The sequence below is a fragment of the Budorcas taxicolor genome, chromosome 3 (genome assembly GCF_023091745.1).
Source record: "Budorcas taxicolor isolate Tak-1 chromosome 3, Takin1.1, whole genome shotgun sequence".
NCBI lineage: Eukaryota > Metazoa > Chordata > Mammalia > Artiodactyla > Bovidae > Budorcas > Budorcas taxicolor.
The window spans coordinates 97,508,543-97,527,187 of record NC_068912.1 but is presented as its reverse complement, the minus strand read 5'-3'; the positions used below and the strand labels follow the sequence as shown (position 1 = coordinate 97,527,187).

The 18,645-nt window shown below is 39.7% G+C and overlaps 1 protein-coding gene and 1 non-coding gene across 2 annotated transcripts in view; one reads left to right on the top strand and one right to left on the bottom strand.

The window, feature by feature from the left end:
• Window positions 1-18,645, bottom strand: part of AGBL4 (AGBL carboxypeptidase 4) — a 1,457,998-nt gene that overhangs the window by 325,137 nt on the left and 1,114,216 nt on the right. The gene's annotated exons all lie outside the window — the stretch shown is intronic.
• Window positions 5,205-5,276, top strand: TRNAW-CCA (transfer RNA tryptophan (anticodon CCA)). Its single transcript has one exon. It is a non-coding gene; the product is annotated as a tRNA-Trp (tRNA).

Genomic DNA, 18,645 nt, shown 5'->3' with positions numbered 1-18,645 from the left:
CAGGAAGAGGAGCTGGTCTGTACTGCTGCTGAGGGCACATGGCTGCTCTCTGCTGACCCAGGATAGAGAAGTGGACAGATGCTGAATGGGTTTTGCAGCCTCCCAGCTTCACAGATGAAGAAATGAATCAGATGTCAGTTGGAGTCCAGACTCCTCCACAGGTTCCTTTTACCTTTGGCCTCTTAGTTTTCATATTTTCGTTGGGATATTTCAGAGCCCTTGCAAATAAAGCTCATCTCCTGGCTTGACCATCACTCTACTCTTATGTCTTATCCACACAGAACACTTCTTTTTTTATATATGTGCACTTTTCGTACTGAAGCATAAGACTGTTAAAGGCTGAGACACCTTTGTGTGCCCAGTTCCTGGTTGAGCAATTGGAATAGAGTATATACTCTGTAACTGTTTAATGAGAGGATAAAACAATCAACCTCTTCTGGCCTGTTTCCCCACCCTTTAAAAGGGAATAATTAATAACCACCTCACAAGATTGTGAAGTTTAAATGCATTAACTTGCACAATAACTAGCACAGTGCGTTGTTATTGTTGTTGAGTCACTCAGTCGTGTGCAACTGTTTGTGAGCTCATGGACTGAAGCACGCCTGGCTCCCCTGTCTTTCACTGTCCCTTGGAGTCTGCTCATACTCATGTCCACTGAGTTGGTGATGCCATACAACCATCTCATCCTGTGTCATGCCCTTCTCCTCCTACCTTCAATCTTTCTAAGCATCAGTCCTTCTAGTAAATATTCAGGGTTGATTTCCTTTAGTATTGACTGGTTTGATCTCCTTGCAGTCCAAGAGACTCTCGAGTCTTCTCCAACGCCACAGTTTGAAAGCATCAATTCTTCCATGCTCAACCTTCTTTATGGTCCAACTCTCACATCCATACATGAGTGCTGGAAAACCCATACCCTTGACTATATAGACCTTGGTCAGCAAAGTGATGTCTCTGCTTTTTAATTAGCTGTCTAGGTTTGTCATAGCTTTTCTTCCAAGGAGCAAACATCTTTTAATTTCACAGCTGCAGTCACTTCCTGCAGTGATTTTAGAACCCAAGGAAATCAAGTCTGTCGCTGTGTATGAGCTTAAGAAAGAAATTCATACATTATCCATATAGCCAAAGCTTTCTTATGCTCAACAACTTTAGATATTAGAGAATGCAAATTAAAACCACAACAAGCCACTACAGATTTCTTAGATGGCCTAAATTTTTTAAAATACTGACAAATTCAAGTACTGGTGAGGAAGCAGACCACTCAGAACCCTCATAGATTGCTAGTCAGAATGCATACTGATATAGTGCCTTAAAACATTAAACATGGTTATCACATGACCCAGCAATTCCACTGCTAGGTATTTACCTAGAAAATGAAAACTTTGTTCACATGAAACCTGTAAATGAATGTTCAGAGCCTCTCTATTCATAGTTATTCAAGCCAGAAACAATCCAAATGTCCTTCAGAGGTGAACATAGTGTAAACAAACTGTGGTATTCTGTATAATTAAATAGTACTCAGAAATGAAAAAAAAATGAACTATTGATGCATATAACTCAGATTACTTACAGACGCATTAGGCTAAGTGAAAGGAGTCAGTCTCTAAAGGTTACCAAGTGTATGACTCCATTTTCACGACATTCTTGAGGAAGGCAAAACTATCAGTGATAGAGAACAGATTGTTTGCTAGGGGTTGCGGGGGGAGGATGTGACAAGGGGAAAATACAAGGGAATCTTGTGGAGTGATGGAACTGTTCTGTGTCCCAATTGTGGTGGTGGATACACAAATATATACCTGTGTTAACATTCACAGAGTTATACACATGAAGTCAATGTAACTGCATGTTAATCTAAAATACTAAATAAAATGAAAAGTTTTCTTATATTAGCATGAACATCTAGTAGGCCTCCTAATGGAGAAGGCAATGGCAACCTACTCCAGTACTCTTGCCTGAAGAATTCCATGGATAGAGGAGGCTGCAGTCCATGCGGTTGCTGAGTCGGACGCGACTGAGCAACTTCACTTTCACTTTTCACTTTCATGCATTGGAGAAGGAAATGGCAACCCACTCCAGTGTTCTTGCCTGGAGAATCCCAGGGACTTGGGAGCCTGGTGGGCTGCCGTCTATAGGGTCGCAGAGAGTCGGACACGACTGAAGCGACTTAGCATCAGGTCTCCTAATTCTCAGGCGTATTTTTAGCTTAAGAATAATATCTTTATTATTCAAGCTATCTTACATTACAAAATGTAAAAAATGAGAGAGAAGGAGCAGGTTGTAGACAGTGTTGAAGTATATGAGAGATTCTGGCTTGTCTGGAAGTTTCCAAAGCTAGAGAAGCTATTTCATTTCAATTCAATCCTGAACTTTCAAAGAGGGAAAAAAAAAACTCCCTTTTTTAAAGCTTTGCTAGTAAAACTGTCCTTGCACTGAGCCAGTAATAAATCTACAGAACACTATGGTAATACCCATGGAAAAGGCAAAAAGGGCCTCTATAAACCATGCGATTTGAACTACTACAGATGTTGCAGTGGGAATTTATGATTTTTGAAGGATCCTTATCTCTTCTTGCCAGTTTCTGCACATTGAATCATGTACTAGCAGAGTCTATTTTAAGAGCCATCTTTTTTTTTCTTTAAATATTAAAAAAATTCTGAGGCAATTAATTTCTTCCATACTGTTCTATCATGACAAATAAATGTGAAATGCATATTTACAGAGCACATGTAATTGCATTTGGGCACATGCAAATGACATGCAAATCTTACATTCTAAATGAGTTTGTTTATCATCCCTGAATTTTAATCCAAGGACCTTACTTTTTAAATTCAGTTTATATTCTGACATGTATACAAATGAGTTTGACTCTGGAAAATAACTTAATAAACTCGGGGTTAGCTATGCAATTAGAGGAGGCATCTGGGAGCTATAAAATCTGGGAAACAACATTTACATCTTTTTCTGCATTCAAGGTTTCAATTTCCTAGCTCAAATCCTCTCCCCACCAGTCTGTGCTCCCAGCACTTCACTACCTCATTCCCCATCATTCCTGCAATCCCATCACTTGAAATCCTTTGGCTTTTTTTTTTTTTTCCTGAAGGAAGTTAGATGAGTGCCTTTCAGTGAGGATGATCTCATCAAATCATTGTCCTCGATGGAGTGTTTTCAAAAACTAAAATCAGAGTGATAAATGAAATCAAAACTAACAGAATTAACATCGATCAGGACTTTCATTCAGGTTTGCTATTCTCATGGCTGGTCTAGTTTTTCTCCAGTGAGTGCTAAAGTCTTCCCATGGATTATTGACCCTCTAAAGAAAGCTATGAGCAGTCACAAATCTGATTGGTCAAAAGACATAAGAAAGAGAAGAAAAAGTGGAATCATATTCTGCCAGAGCTTTCAGGAGGCAGGAAATAGAACCATAACACAAAGTGGAATGGAAGTTCCTCCAAAATTAAAAATAGAACTACCATATGATCTAGCAACCCCATTTCTGGGCATATATCCAAAAGAACTAAAAGCTGGGTCTCAAAGAGATATTTGCACACCCATATTCACAGCAGCACGATTCACAATACCCAAGAGATAGGAACAACTTGAATGTCCATTGATGGATGCACAGATAAAAATATAGGGTGTCTACACACAACGAAATATTACTCAACCATATGAACAATCCTGTTGCATGCTACAACATGGATGAACCTTGAGGATATGTTGTGTGAGATAAGCCAGTTACAATAAGACAGACACTTAGTCCTTCCATTTACCTAGATTAGCTAAAGTAGTCAAATCTACAGAAACAGAAAGTAGAATGGTGATTGCCAGGGATTGGAGGGGTTAGGGGGAAAGAGAAGTTGTTGTTTAACGGGTATAGCATTTCAGATTTGTAAGATGAAATAGTTCTGGAAATCTGTTTCACATCAATGCCAATATACTTAACATTATTACTGAATTATACAATTAAACATGGTTAACTATGGTTAAAAATAAAGCAAACTGCTCAGCTGCCCAGGGCAGGGGTATCTTAGAAAAAATTTAATGTCTAATAAAATGAACTTAGGTTGGGACAACAGTGGTTGAGTTAAGGTTGTAGAACCATAGGTATTTTTAAAAGTTTTTTATGATTTCTAAAATTTTTATAATGAGGTGATATTTTGCTTATAGTTTATACATATTTCTAAGAACAAAGTTTTAATATAAAATATTTTTAAATGGAGGTTTTAAATTAAGTTCAAAAGATCTTTTTGCTCCTAATAGAAATGAGTTTTAAATGATGGTAGGACAGCCTTTTGAGACTCATATGAATAGGTAAACCATGGTCCACAAGCTAAATCTGGCTTGCTGTCACCTGCTTCTATATGGCCCATAAGCTACAATAGTTTTTTTTTATTTTTAATGGTTGAAAAGTAATCAAAAGAATAATATTTTGTGACATGTGGAACTATATAATATTCAAGTTTCAGTGTCCATAATAAAATTTTATTGTGTGTGTGTGTGTACACACATACACATACCCTCACACACCAAGTAGAAGCTGAAATTCCAAACTCTGATTTTCACAGAAGCATAGATTCATTGGATGTTTTAGTCAAAAAGACTCTCTGAAATGATCTAATAAACCTCATTTTACAAATAAGAAAACCAAGAGTGAGAGGTAAAATAACTTGAGTCCTAGCAAGTTAATAATAGAATTGGAATGCCCTGTGCTAAGCACTTTTTTTCTCTTCTTAGTCTGCTGCTGCTGCTGCTGCTGCTGCTAAGTCGCTTCAGTCGTGTCCGACTCTGTGCGACCCCACAGACGGCAGCCCACCAGGCTCCCCCGTCCCTGGGATTCTCCAGGCAAGAACACTGGAGGGGGTTGCCATTTCCTTCTCCAATGCACGAAAGTGAAAAGTAAAAGTGAAGTCGCTCAGTCATGTCTGACTCTTCGCGACCCCATGGACTGCAACCTGCCAGGCTCCTCTGTCCATGGGATTTTCCAGGCAAGAGTACTGGAGTGGGGTGCCATTGCTTATTAGTCTAGGCAGATCCAAAGTGTCAGATTTAGCATTCTCTTCTGCTTCCTGATCCACATTTTTGGGGTACATATACTGAATATTGTGCTTTAGAAGCCAGGTACACACGTATAGTGTTAATGCATTTAGTCCTCACAACTGACCTATGAGGAAGATCGAATTATCCCAGACCTGTAGCGCTCACGGGCTTCCCTGGTGGCTAAGAGGTTAAAGCGTCTGCCTCCAATGCAGGAGACCCAGGTTCGATTCCTGGGTCGGGAAGACCCCCTGGAGAAGGAAATGGTAACCCACTCCAGTATTCTTGCCTGGGGAATCCCATGGACGGAGAAGCCTGGTAGGCTACAGTCCACGGTCACAAAGAGTCGGACACGACTGAGCGACTTCACTTTCGCTTTCACTTTGTAGCGCTCTCTGTTCTCACTATTGCCCTCCCTCTGCCCTACACATTGGCCATTGATCTCTGTCAGTCATCTGCCTGTCGACAGTGACTCCTGTCCTCTGGCCCCCCCTCCTTCGGTTTCTAGCTCTGCCCTTCTGCCCTCTTGCTACAGACCTTCAACTCTCCTCCTCCTTCTCCACTATCTCTAAGTCCTACCCCACAGTAGATCAACATGTTCAAATCCCTCTCACTTAAAAGAAAGATTTACATCTCTTTCTTCTCTTTCCCAGCCAAGATTTATGCGGGTGGAGTCTACACATGCAATCTCTTCTTCTCCACTTTCCACTGACTTCTCAACTCACTGCAGTCTGGTACCCACCTTCCACCCTCAGCCTTAACCCAATCCACAATGACTTACTTTAGTGGTTTAAATTGATAGGACACTCAAAAAGAAGTCTTATCTCATTTGACACCAGGGATCACTCCGTACTTCTTGAAACTCACACAAATGGATCGCTCACATTCAGTCATATACCCTGTATCGCAAAAGACGAAGACTGACAAACACTCTCTCACTCCAGTCCTTTCAGTGTGCCGCCATATCTTTATTTGCATATGCTGTCCTCTTTGCTTAAAATAGCTTCCTATCTCTCCTCTTGCCCTTGCTTTCATCTGTGCTGTGAATTCCTCTGCATTCTTTAAGACCTCACTGATATATCTTCCTCTTGAAGCTTTCTTTGCCTGCTTTTAAAAAGAGGTGATCTCGGACGTCCTTGGTAGTACAGTGGATAGGAATCCACTTGCTAATGCAGGGGACACGGTTTGATCCCTAGTCCAGGAAGATTCCACATGCTGTGGGGCAATTAAACCTGTGTGCCACAACTACTGAGCCCATGCTCTAGAACCCAGGGGCAACTATTGAGCCCACGTGCTGCAACTACCGAAGCCCCTGCAACTACAGCCTATGCTCCACAACAGGAGAAGCCACGAAATAAGAAGCCAGCGCACTGCAGCTAGAGAAAGGCTGCACATAGCACCGAAGACCCAGTGCAACCAAAACAAAGTTGATCCCTTGTCTCTTTGCCTCCACCTGTGCCTTATATTTAAGCCAATTGTCCCTTTTATCAAACTATATGCATTTACTCATTTGTACCTTACCGGGAATGCATTCTTGGTAAGCAAACAAACACATCAGAGCTGGTGCTACACCTCAGTTATTCTGAGTCTCCCCAGTGCTGGTATTGGTAATTCGTAGATAAAATGAATGGTGGGTGGTACATGTAGCAGGTACAGATCAGAGGAAGCAAGCAGTAAGTCCTGCCTATATCCCCACTGGTGTTGACACTGTCTCAGGCTTTAGGCCTTAGATATCCCTCTTTAAAGTGCTGGGATCTATAATTTCCTCAGCTGCCACTGGTTGACTTCAAGGCCTTAGGCGAGTCCTCTCTCCATTCTTGGCACAGTTACTTCATTATGCGAAGTGAAATAGTTAGTCTAGCTCAGGTACAGTAACTAGGTTTTATCTCATGTGCAGATATCAATCAGTGATTAGTGACTGGAGTATTGTATAGAGAGATTTTGAAACTGAATCCAGGTACAGGAGATAAGTGATTGTCCATCCATGTGTCATATGTTTTTTGTGTTTTTTACTGCTGAGTTAGATAATATACTCCACAACCACTTTCTTTTGGTTAGTCCTAAAGAAATGCCCAGAATTAATGAGCATATCAGTTACAGTACCATGCTTTTCTCATAATTTTGAGATATAGTTGTGCCTTTGTACATGGAAGTTACCCAATAAAAAAGAGTTACTCTAACAGAAACTTCTCCACCGTGTGAATAGATAAAATTCAGGTCAAAGAGGACCCTTCCATAAAGAAAAAAAGCAAAAAACTCCAGACCCTGGTGTCAGCATGCTTAGCTACTTACAACCTGTGTTAATTCTGAGTGAATCACACAACCTGTCACATTGCCCTCAAACTTTAGCTGCTTCTTTTTCAAAATGGGGTACTAATATTTACAATCACAAGATGGTAGTTAGGATTTAGCTAATTATAAAATAAACAGTACCTTGCATAGTAAAGGACTTTGCATGAGGGAGACCCTCAACACTCATCTTCAAAATAAATGCAGAGAGTCCTGGACTATAAATGCCTTGGGGGTAGAGATTATATCTTATTTGTCTCTTTATACCTAGTTCTTAACACAAAAAATGTTTATGAAATATTTACTGGTTTGATGGAAGTCAACAGAAATGAAATTAGACAAATTTTTAGATTCTTCTCAGTATTAAGCACAGAACATGGCACATGGGTGGGCTTCCCTGGTGGCTCAGAAGTTGAAGCGTCTGCCTGCAATGCGGGAGACCTGGGTTTGATCCCTGGGTCAGGAAGATCCTCTGGAGATGGAAATGGAAACCCACTCCATTATTCTTGCTTGGGGAATCCCATGGATGGAGGAGCCTGATGGGCTACAATCCATGGGGTCGCAAAGAGTCGGACACGACTGAGCGACTTCACTATGGCACGTGGGCTGTGCTCATAAATACTTCTAAAACCAGGATACAGGATGCTTAGGGCTGGTGTACTGGGATGACCCAGAGAGATGGTATGGGGAGGGAGGTGCGAGGGGGGTTCAGGATTGGGAACATGTGTACACCCATGGCGGATTCATGTTGATGTATAGCAAAACCAACACAATATTGTAAAGTAAAAAAATAAATAAATAAAATATGAAGAAAAGAAAAAAAAACATAGTTTTTTGGCAACCTAATTTTAGAACTGGATACATTAATGGAAAAGTATATTTCTCCAGAAGGACACAACGGAAGGGCCAAACATACATTTATCACTGGTAGTGTCTCAGAAAAGCTGTCACTTCCACATCTTTCTCAGAGGGAAGACAGTGGATCTGATAAATCCATAATGCTCCTTCTTCATTTGCAGAGAGAAAGAGATTTTAGCTTTCTGCGGTGGACCCAGGAGACACTTGGCAGTCACACCCCATCTTGCCTGGGCTGAGCCAACGCTGTCCCTGCAGGGCAGTGTGAAGCCTGCTGCTCCCCTTACCCATCCTGTTAGTCTCCTTTCTAAGCCTCCTTCCTTGTCCCAGCAACACTGAATGGATCACAACCATTTCAAATATCTGCATCATTACCTTATTGCTCTAAACAACATTTTTGCCACTGGCCCCTATGACTGTTCTCCTTTAGGTGAGTCCTGAAGAATTTCACAGCCTTAATGAGTACATCAATTATTGTTCATGGAAGAGCTGATGTCTTCTTAAAGGTTATGTGAAGGTTGATTGCCATCTCTGTGCTTATATCCAGCAAATCTATCCTAGCCTTATGAATGCATCTGACCTTTTTATAGGTAGAGGGGAAAAAATAACAGAACAAAAGTTAATTTAGACCTTTATAATACAACATTTTTTTTTCCTGAAAGAAATGAAAGGGCATTGAAATCGATACCTGTACAATAATACGCTGATGAATGTTGGGACCCAATTCTCTCATTTTGCTAACTCGAGATTGGGCATTCTGAATAGTTTTCAATCCAGCATTCTTTAGGCGCTGTGAAGTCTGCCGTATTGTGTCTACACAATGCTGCTGCACGCTCATTATGGGAGTACCAGTGGTCCTGAAAAGGTCAGTTAGTTAGAAATGTCAGCGTTCAATGGAGCCTCGCAGACCTGTATGCGCACGGATCCAAGGATCCAATTAGAGTGGCCAGGCACCACTGCTGTTACCCAGAATCCTAATGAGCAAGTGGAGGAAAGGGGAGGTGTCTTTTTGTCCTTTCTTTCTTCTTATTCAAAAGAAATGGAGATTGCTTTTCAAGCACCCTACATGGGGTTGTTTAAACTTTACCAAACACCACTTAGGCTCCAGGTAGTTGGGAGGAGAACCCTGGTTTCTGCAAAAGGTGAGCCGGCCTAGAACAGCCAGATCTTAAAAGGACAGTAATGAAGCAGGCAGTAACAGTACTTCAGACTTCAGGCTGGTGGGTCACAAGACTTACTCAGATTGATAGCTGAAGAAGAGGAAAATGGCCTTCTTATTAAGTTCATTTCTAGGCACCAACTATGTGCCAGGTCTTGTGATTAAAAACTGGCCTTTGTCATCTGTAATAAACTTAAACTACTTGCACAAACGTGTGTCAGGACTGCATAAAAATCTGGATATCTATATTGGGTGACACTTCCTGAATTCTCTTATATCTCTTCTTTCTTTCTAATCACAAAATGATAATTTGGGAAAGTCCACTGATCATGAAGTTGGATGCAGAAGCAATGTTAAATTGCTATTAAAGTTTCTAAATACTTTCCCTCAATTTCTGTCCTTATTTCATTGTGACAAACAGTTGACACACCAGCACCAGTCTGTGGATGGCACTGCTCTGGGTATTTCTCATTTGCTACTTCTTACCTGACATTCCTCACCTTCACTGGGCCTCATTATTCTGGACTGATAGGCATACTGGACTCTCTTTTCTGGTTAAATCACTGCATAGTTCTTTAAAATGCTTTTTGATATTTGTCTTTTGATACCATAGCTCTGCCTTATGGTTAGAACATTCTCCCTGCAGCCCCTGTCTGGAGTTCAGTGAACTAGCCAGCCCCAAACCACAAACAAAACCCTGGGCAATTTTGTTATAAGTGATCCAGGGGCCATACTTTGAGAACAAATGAAGGATTTTACAGGGAACCATGTAGTTGGCTTTCTAGGCTCAGCAGGCAGTGATGGCCTGCTTGGTCCTAGGTCCCAGACTCTATAGCAGCCCATTCATTCAACTGAGGCCACCTGGCCCTCCTGAAGCCTGCCAGGTCCCAGAATCATCTGGCTTTGTGGTTCAGTAAGGGCAGGGACAGACTTCCCAGGTGGTGCTAGTGGTAAAGAACTCTCCTACCAACACAAGACACATAAGAGACGGGGTTTTGATCTCTGGGTCAGAAAGGTCCCTGGAGGAGGGTGTGGCAACCCACTCCATTATTCTTACCTGGAGAATCCCATGGACAGAGGAGCCTGGAGAGTTATAGTCCATAGGGTCTTAAAGGTTCATACACGACTCTTTAAGTGGCGGAGCACGCATGCACTCAAGGGCACGCGCAGTGGATTTAAGAAGTGTTGGATTACTAAATTAGCTTGAAATACACAGGGGGTGGGGTTTGGTTTCTGATTTTGCTCTGATCTTTCTGCTTAATTTTCTGTGCAAACACAGAAAATTTTACCTTTTATCTCAGGCTTCATAACTGTGTCTTATCCTAATACCTATTTTTGCAGTAAATGAGTTCTTCTCTCATTTGGTTTTCCTTTTAATATCTCTGCACACACTCTGGATGAACCAGCACTTGTGACTGGCTGAGGAGACAGAAGTCTACTGGATGTTAGTCAGAAAACCTGAGTTTAAGCTCTGAGTTTTCCAACTAGAAGCTTTTGTGAACTTAGACAAATTTTATCATTTCCCTAAGATAAAGATGCCAACCTCATAGCATCGTTGTGTTATTTAAACAAAGTATTTGAGTTTGCCATTGTAATGTGCTATATCAAAGCCAGTCGTGGCCATTATTGCCACTCACTCTCATTATCCCCTCCAGTAAAGAGAAGGTGGTTAGGTTGCCCCTCCTTTGAAACTTCATGGAGGAAGGAAAGAAAGGTCCAGGGATTTGGAGTGAAAAAAGGAGAGAGAGAGTTGGGACAGAAAACTTAGTGGGAATACCATGAACATGTTCCTGAGACAGCCCCTGTCAGTTAACCCTAGGAAATAAAACATGGGCAGAGGCCAGAGCGTGGGGAGATGTATTCATGAGGTCCTGGTCTCTAAGACAGTGTAGTGAAGTGATGTTAGACGCTTTCCAATGTACACTTTAAGGCTGGAACTGAGCCCATCTTACAAATTTAATTACACTGGATGTGGAAAACTCAAGTTTTGTTTCCCCTGAAAGCAGCTGAAAACCACCAATTCTCCTTTCATCATTGCAATTAAACTCTTCTCTAACAAACCAGTCTTCCAATAATCTTTACCAGAAGGGAAACATTCTGCAGGTCATCCAGCCATCCATCCAAGAATGGAACTCATCTGAGCCGGGCTGATTCCCCTCTCCCCCTGCCATTTTTTGTTTGTTTCTAGAGAGAAGTACATCAGGTTAATAAGACAGTGGTTCAGCCATCATCTGGAAGTAAGGAAATTGTACCACAGGTGCCAAAGACAGATCTTTCCAGCGTTTCAGAGACTAACCTAATAGTGTTATTTGCTTAGTCGTGTCCGACTCTTTGCAACCTCATGGACTCTAGCCCTCCAGGGCCTCTGTCCATGGAATTCTCCAGGTAAGAATACTGGAGTGGGTCACCATTGCCTTCTCCAGGGGATCTTCTAGACTCAGGAATTGAACATGTATCTTCTGTACTGCAAGCAGATTCTTTACTGTCTGAGCCACCAAGGAAGCCCAACCTAATAAGCTGGTGACACATAAGTTAGAAAAACAAGTTATCTGCAGTGACCATTCTCGAAGAAGGACTTTATTTATGCCAGATATATTACTTCAACTAATACAACAACCCTTTGAAGTCAGTATTAGCAGCCCATCTTAGGATGAAAGAGCTGAAGCTCTATGAGGTTGCATTTTGTCTAAAATCATTAAAGAGTAAATGGTACATAAGATTTGAAACTTGGTTCAGCTAATCCCAAAGTTTTCATTGAATACTTCCTAGAATTTTTTTCTTTTTCTTTCCCTCTCCCTCTATTTCTCTTTATTTTCACTCTCATTTTTTTTTGGTCATGGTGACACTTTATTTTTCTGTTCCAATAGTGCTGAGTAAGCACTGGTAATGGTGAGTTAGTAAATCCCACATTCTTGAAGTCTATCCTCATCACTGTCCTTGATAATATTTTAGACCAAGAGGATGAAAGATCTGCACCACCCTCTATGACATGCCACTGTGTCCCTAGTCTCTAGGAATTTCAGGTACACGTACTTGGACCAGAGCTGGCCTCTACTCAGTGGCAGTCCAACACCCATTTACCAAAAGTACAAAAGGCTGTGATATAAATTAGGAATTAGACAATGGGGCACACAGCCTTCTTTTCCTAAATGAGAGATCTTATTTTTCTTAGTCCAGTGAACCAAAATATTTCTCACTTTTGTGACCAAGGCAAAGGCCCTTAAAGTTTAGATCAATGTTAGTACAGAAAGATACAGATGGACAAATATAGCTGTTTATTTATGAAAGATATAGAAGCTAGACAATTCTTAATACTCTTCTCAGAAACCCCTGCCAATTTCAAAAAGCCAGGCCATTGCTCATATATCCTGGGAGGAAGGGGAGAATCCTTGGAGGAATGAAAAAGGCGAGTCTGGGTCTGAAAGGAACCAATGATATAGTATTGATAATTATAATCATCATTATTAGCATTTTAGTAGTTGGTCTCCAAGAGGGGCCCTGGATGATTCTCAGGGTTTCCTAGTATTCAAGTCTTTGTATAGTCTCTTTCCATAATGAAAAGACTGAATTGTATCATTAATAGATTATTATTAGAATGACAAGGTATGACTTCCTAGACTCTCATAAAAAACACTGCAGCTTCTACCTTCTGTCTCTTTGATTAGCCACTCTGAAGGAAGTCAGTTGTCATATTGTGAGGATACTCAAGCAGCCCTATCGAAAAACCTATGTGGCAAAAAACAGGGGCCTTTTGGCAAAAGATAGCAGAAAATTGCCATCCAGGTGAATTAGTTATCTTGAAAGATGATCTTCCAGCCCTACTCAAGCCTTCAGATAACTACAGCTTTGGCTGACATCTTAGTTGCAACCTTATGAGAGATCCTGAGCCAAAACCACCTATCTGAGCTGCTACTAGATTCATCATCCACACAAACTATGTGAAATAACAAACACTGATTATTGTTTGAAACTGCTAAGCTTTGGCATAGTTTGTCACAAAGCAATGCAATCACAATAGCAATTATTTATTTAAAATCTATAGGTCATGCAATTTACTATTCTAACCACTTTACATATATAATACCTATTCTTCACAAAATTCTAACAAGTGTTATTATCATCCTGTGCTTTTATAGATGATAAAAATGAAAGTAAAGCACAAGAAAGCTAATAGAACTTCCCAAGGTCAAACTGTAAGTGGAAGATGTAGGATATGAACACACCATGTATGTATGGGCTACAAATCTCTTGCTCCTCTATTTCTACCCTGCTGTTGAACACAGGCACAATAAATAAGTAGGTGAATAAATGAATTAAGAGTGCAGAGAACATATGCCTGCTTTTGTGTTCGTTTGGAGCATATTAAGATACTTACTATGAACAATGATATGTCAACAAATTAGATAAGCTCGAAAAAAGAGTAATACAATCCTAGAAGCATACAACCTACCAAGAATGAGTCAGGAAGAAACAGAGCATCTAAACAGACTAATAGTGACTATGGCGTTTGAAGTAGTAATATCAAACCTCCCAACAAAGAACAGCCAGGGCCAGACTTTTCCACTGATGAGTTCAACCAAACACTTATAGATGAATTAATGCCGATCCTTCTCAAGTTCTTCCAAGAAACTAAAGAGGATGGAACACTGGAACACTCCATAACTCATTTTATGAAGTCAGCATTGCCCTGATATCAAGCCAGATGAGGACATTACAAGAAAAGAAAACTATAGGTCAACCTCCTCAATGAATATAAATGCAAAAATTCGCAACAAAAAACTAGCAAACAAAATTCAACAGCATGTTAAAAAGGATCATACACCATACCATGATCAAATGGGATTTATTTCTGGTGTGCAATGATGGTTCAACATGTGATTCAGTAAATGATACATACCATTAATAAAATGGAAGATAAAAATCTTATGATGCTCTCAATAGATGCACCCATATTTAATGGAACACTAAGTCACAAAGTAGTTACACAATTTTCCTAAGGGCATGGAGCCAAGACATGAGAGAATCAAGATTGGAAGTCAGGTCTACCTGGTTCCCATACTTTGACTACTGTTGAAAGTTGACTCCCAGATAAGGCTGGCATCCAGCTCTATGTCAGTTAAGCTTAGGTCCTGTTTCTGGCTGCTATCCCAGGACCTAGTGCCTGGTCTCAACAATCCTAGCTACTTGTATGGGTCTAGCTTTAACCAGGAAGGCACTCCCTGGGTCCAAGGAACAGCTTCCATTTGATGATGAGTCCTGTCTCTGCCCAGAGATTCTAGATGTGAAACCCCTGTTGGGTCTATAATTTTCAGTAGAAGGGCTGCTACAGAATATACAAATGTTTGCTCTACTCTCAGACCTTATAATCCACACAGTTGGTCTTGGACCATTTCCAGGTAATGGTGGTGGTCTAGTTGCAAGCTGTGTTCAGCTCTTGAGACCCCATGGACTGTAGCCTGCCATGCTCCCCTGTCCAGGGGATTCCCAGGCGAGAATACTGGGGTGGTTGCCCTTTCCTTCTCTCGACCCAAGGATTGAACCAGAGTCTCTTGCATTTCCTGCATTTGGCAGGCGGATTCTTTACCAACTGAGCCACCAGGCAATGTCAGGCCTCAATTTATCCACCATGGCTGATTTTTATAACTCAACTCTCAGCCAATGAGCACCATAGCTTTCCCTGTACACAGATACTTGTTTAAAGATGAAGTCATAATGACCCAATCATAGAATGAAGCAACAGAGATTCTGTTGGGACTTCTGGATGAGCGTCTCTTGCTTTTTCCTACTGGACTGGAATTTGGGAGAATGTGCATTCTGCCATCCTGAGACAACATGTGTACTGGAAATGTAGTTAAGAGCAAATTGAGTTAAGAGAAGAAGAAAAACAAGCTGGGTCACAGGAGCTCTATATCAACATGCACAGGAAGGCAGATTTATTTCTGGATTACCTATGAACTAATGAATTACTTATTTTTGCCTAAGGCAATTTAGGTTGTGTTTAAAGACTCCTACTTATATAATTCCTAGGTCTTAATTTTCCCTTTTGTGTATTGCATTTCATTTCCTCTTGGCCTGCATTCAGTCTGATGGCCAAGGTTTTGCAAGCTCCTTCCTTACCTGACCAACCTCATGATGATTAGCTGTGGCATTTTGGATACCATGCCTCCAAATCCCCTTCTCAAAGCACAGTCGAACCCACCTGGATACTCCAAGATGGGGCCCTTGATCCCTTCTCATTAACCTCCTCACCTGAGTCCTGGTATATGGCATCCTATAAAGATTTCCCAGGAGAAATATTCTAGGAACATAGTAATTAGTTTGTCTCCAGGCGACTATGAGAACAAACACGTTTCTCTCTGCCTTTAAATGTTTTTCAGATTCTGGAATTTGTTTACTTAGATTTAATAAATCTTCTGAGTAACACCCGATGCTATTGTTTTTCATTGTTGACACGAACGATGTAGGTTGGTGGATGGAAGTGGGAATGTAAATTGATACAACTTTGGAAAATGAGTTGGCAGTAAGACTTAATAATTCCTTAAACATATTAATGCTCTTTGGCCCAGCAATTCTACTTTTAAAATAGCCAAAAAAAAAAAAAAAAAAAAACCAACAACTTATGCAAAAGAAGTAAAAGGTTTTTTCACAAATAATTTTATGGTAGAGTCATTTATAAGAGAAAAACATCTGGATATAGCACGAATGTACAACAATAAGACATGTATTTTTGTAAGCCAGGCTACATATAAAAGATGGAAGAGTCTAGAGCTTTTAAAAATAAGTATGCCTTTAAAATGCTCATAAAATGTTCATGGATCTAAGTAATTCCATCCCTAGTAATTTATCTTGAGACAATAACCTAAAATGTAGACACAAAAATATACACAAAGGTTGATAAATTATTCATAAGATGGAAAAATAAAATCAAGTTAAATATACAACATCATTGGGATGGGAAAATATTTCTGTTGTAATAGTAAGTGAAAAATCAGGATAAAATTTTATATTCTATATGATCTCAACTATGTAAAACAAAATTAAACATGCATAGGAAAAAGGCAAAGAAGTAAATGTGTTAAAATATTAAACAGGGATTGCCTCTGGGAGATAACTTTTCTGTGTTTTTCAAAATTTGCACCATGGGCATGTGCTATCTTTTAATAGAGAAAGTTATTATAAAAAGATGGTAAGTATGTAAACTACACAGTGACATGAAGATTGTTTATGAAATAATGTTAAGTGAAAAAAGATGTACATAAAAACTTACTGTGATTGCAATTATGTAAATATGTTTCTGCATATAGACAAGAACTGAAAAGGAAAATGTATAAATAGAATTAGGTTCTGTATTGTGCTAAGGCTGTGGGACTAGGAACAATTTATTTATCTCCTTTAAAGATCTCTTTAAAGTTGTTTTAATAATGTACATGCAGTTTTTAAACCATCCTTCCAGTGCATATCCACTGTGCTGCTAACTGCTGGCTGTGAGGTCAGGAGTTCCCTAACTTGGCCTCTCTCCCGGTCGTGGCCACTCTGGACTGGCTCCACAGGCTATGCTGGCTCTGAAGATGGCCGTGAAGCAGGAATAATGGCTAGTTTGGGCTCTCTTGTTCCTTTAGTCTTCAGAGTGGCTACATGTACATCATGGGGGACTTTCATTGGAGATAAAGTCCAAAGTTGTTATGTAATGATCAGCAGATTTAGCCTATCACCATATAACCTAGGTATTGTTTTAATAAGGTTAAGAGGTGATAAAAATATTTTTTGTGCATATTTGCAATCAGAAACCATTCTAGCTATGATTTTTTTTTTTCTGGAGGTTTCTGCAATATTTTAGGAAATCAATTGTCTTTCCAGGATGTAGCCTCCTTAGTGGAAAAGACCCATGCCTGTGATGTCTCCAACATTTCACACTTTCCTTATCAACAGCAAAGTAGGTCAGCTTTAATTCTGTCTGAGAAAGAAGATTCTGTGGGCCAATATCACACAGGAAGTAATATTCTTATGTAGCAATAGAAAAAGCAACATTCTGATACAGAATCAGAGCAAGCTGGATTTGAATTCTGACTCTAGCATTTATTTATTAACTGTGTTTATGTGGGCAATTCTAATTGTGTAGCACCTTCATTTCTCATCAGCAAATCAGGAAAGACTATGCCTGTTTAATGGGACAGTGGGGGAAATTATGTGAAAAATATATGTGAAGTGTCTAACACAGTTCTGACACTGAATGCTGATGTTTAGATACTTCCTAAATCTGTCCTTTTAGTCTATACCATCAAAAAGTTAATGAGCATTGGACAAGATGCCAAGATAAATCAATAAGAGAAAGAACAGTTTTTCCAACAAATGGCGCTAGCATAACTGGACAATCACATGCAAATAGACAAATTGGAGTCCTATCTCATATCACACAAAAATTAGTATATCTTTGTGACATTAGGCAATGTTTCCTTGGATCTGATACCAAAAGCATAAGCAATAAAATAGATAAATTGAACTTCATCAAAATAAAATTTTTTTTGTTTATTTTAAATGCCATCAAGCAAATGAAAAGAACCCATGGAACAGGAAAACATATTTTAAAATCATGTATCTGACAAAAGACCTTGTACTCAGAATAATATTTAAAAACTTTTACAACTCAATGATAAAAAGACAAATGTAACCTGATTGATATCAGTTGGGGAAAATAACTTGCCTAACATTTTTCCAAAAAAAGATACACAAATGGCAAATAAGCACATTAAAACATATTCAATGTCATAAGTCATTGGGAAAATGCAAACCAAAACTATTATGTGATACCACTTCATACCCACTAAGATGACTATAAATCAAAAGATAGATAATAACAAGTGTTAGAGAGGATGGGGAGAAATTGGAAGCACCCTATGTTGCTGATGAGAATATAAATGACACAGCTACTTTAGAAAACAGTTTTGCAGTTTCTCAAAATGTTTACCTTGACACTTACCAAATGATCCAGCCTTTCATTTCCTAGATATATGTCCAAGAGATCTCAAAACACGGTTTTTACTTGTTCACAAATGTCTATGGCACCATTATCCACAATAGCCAAAAAATGTAGACAACTGAAATGTTCATCAATGATGAACTGATAAACAAATTATGCTATATCAGTACAATGGAATATTATTTGGCAATAAAAAGGAGTGAAGTACTGATACATGCTAGAGTATGGATGGAACTTGAAAACATTATGTTAAGTGAAAAAAGACTCCAGTCACCAAAGGCCACATACTGTACAATTTCACTTATATGAGACATCTAGAATAGGCAAACCCATA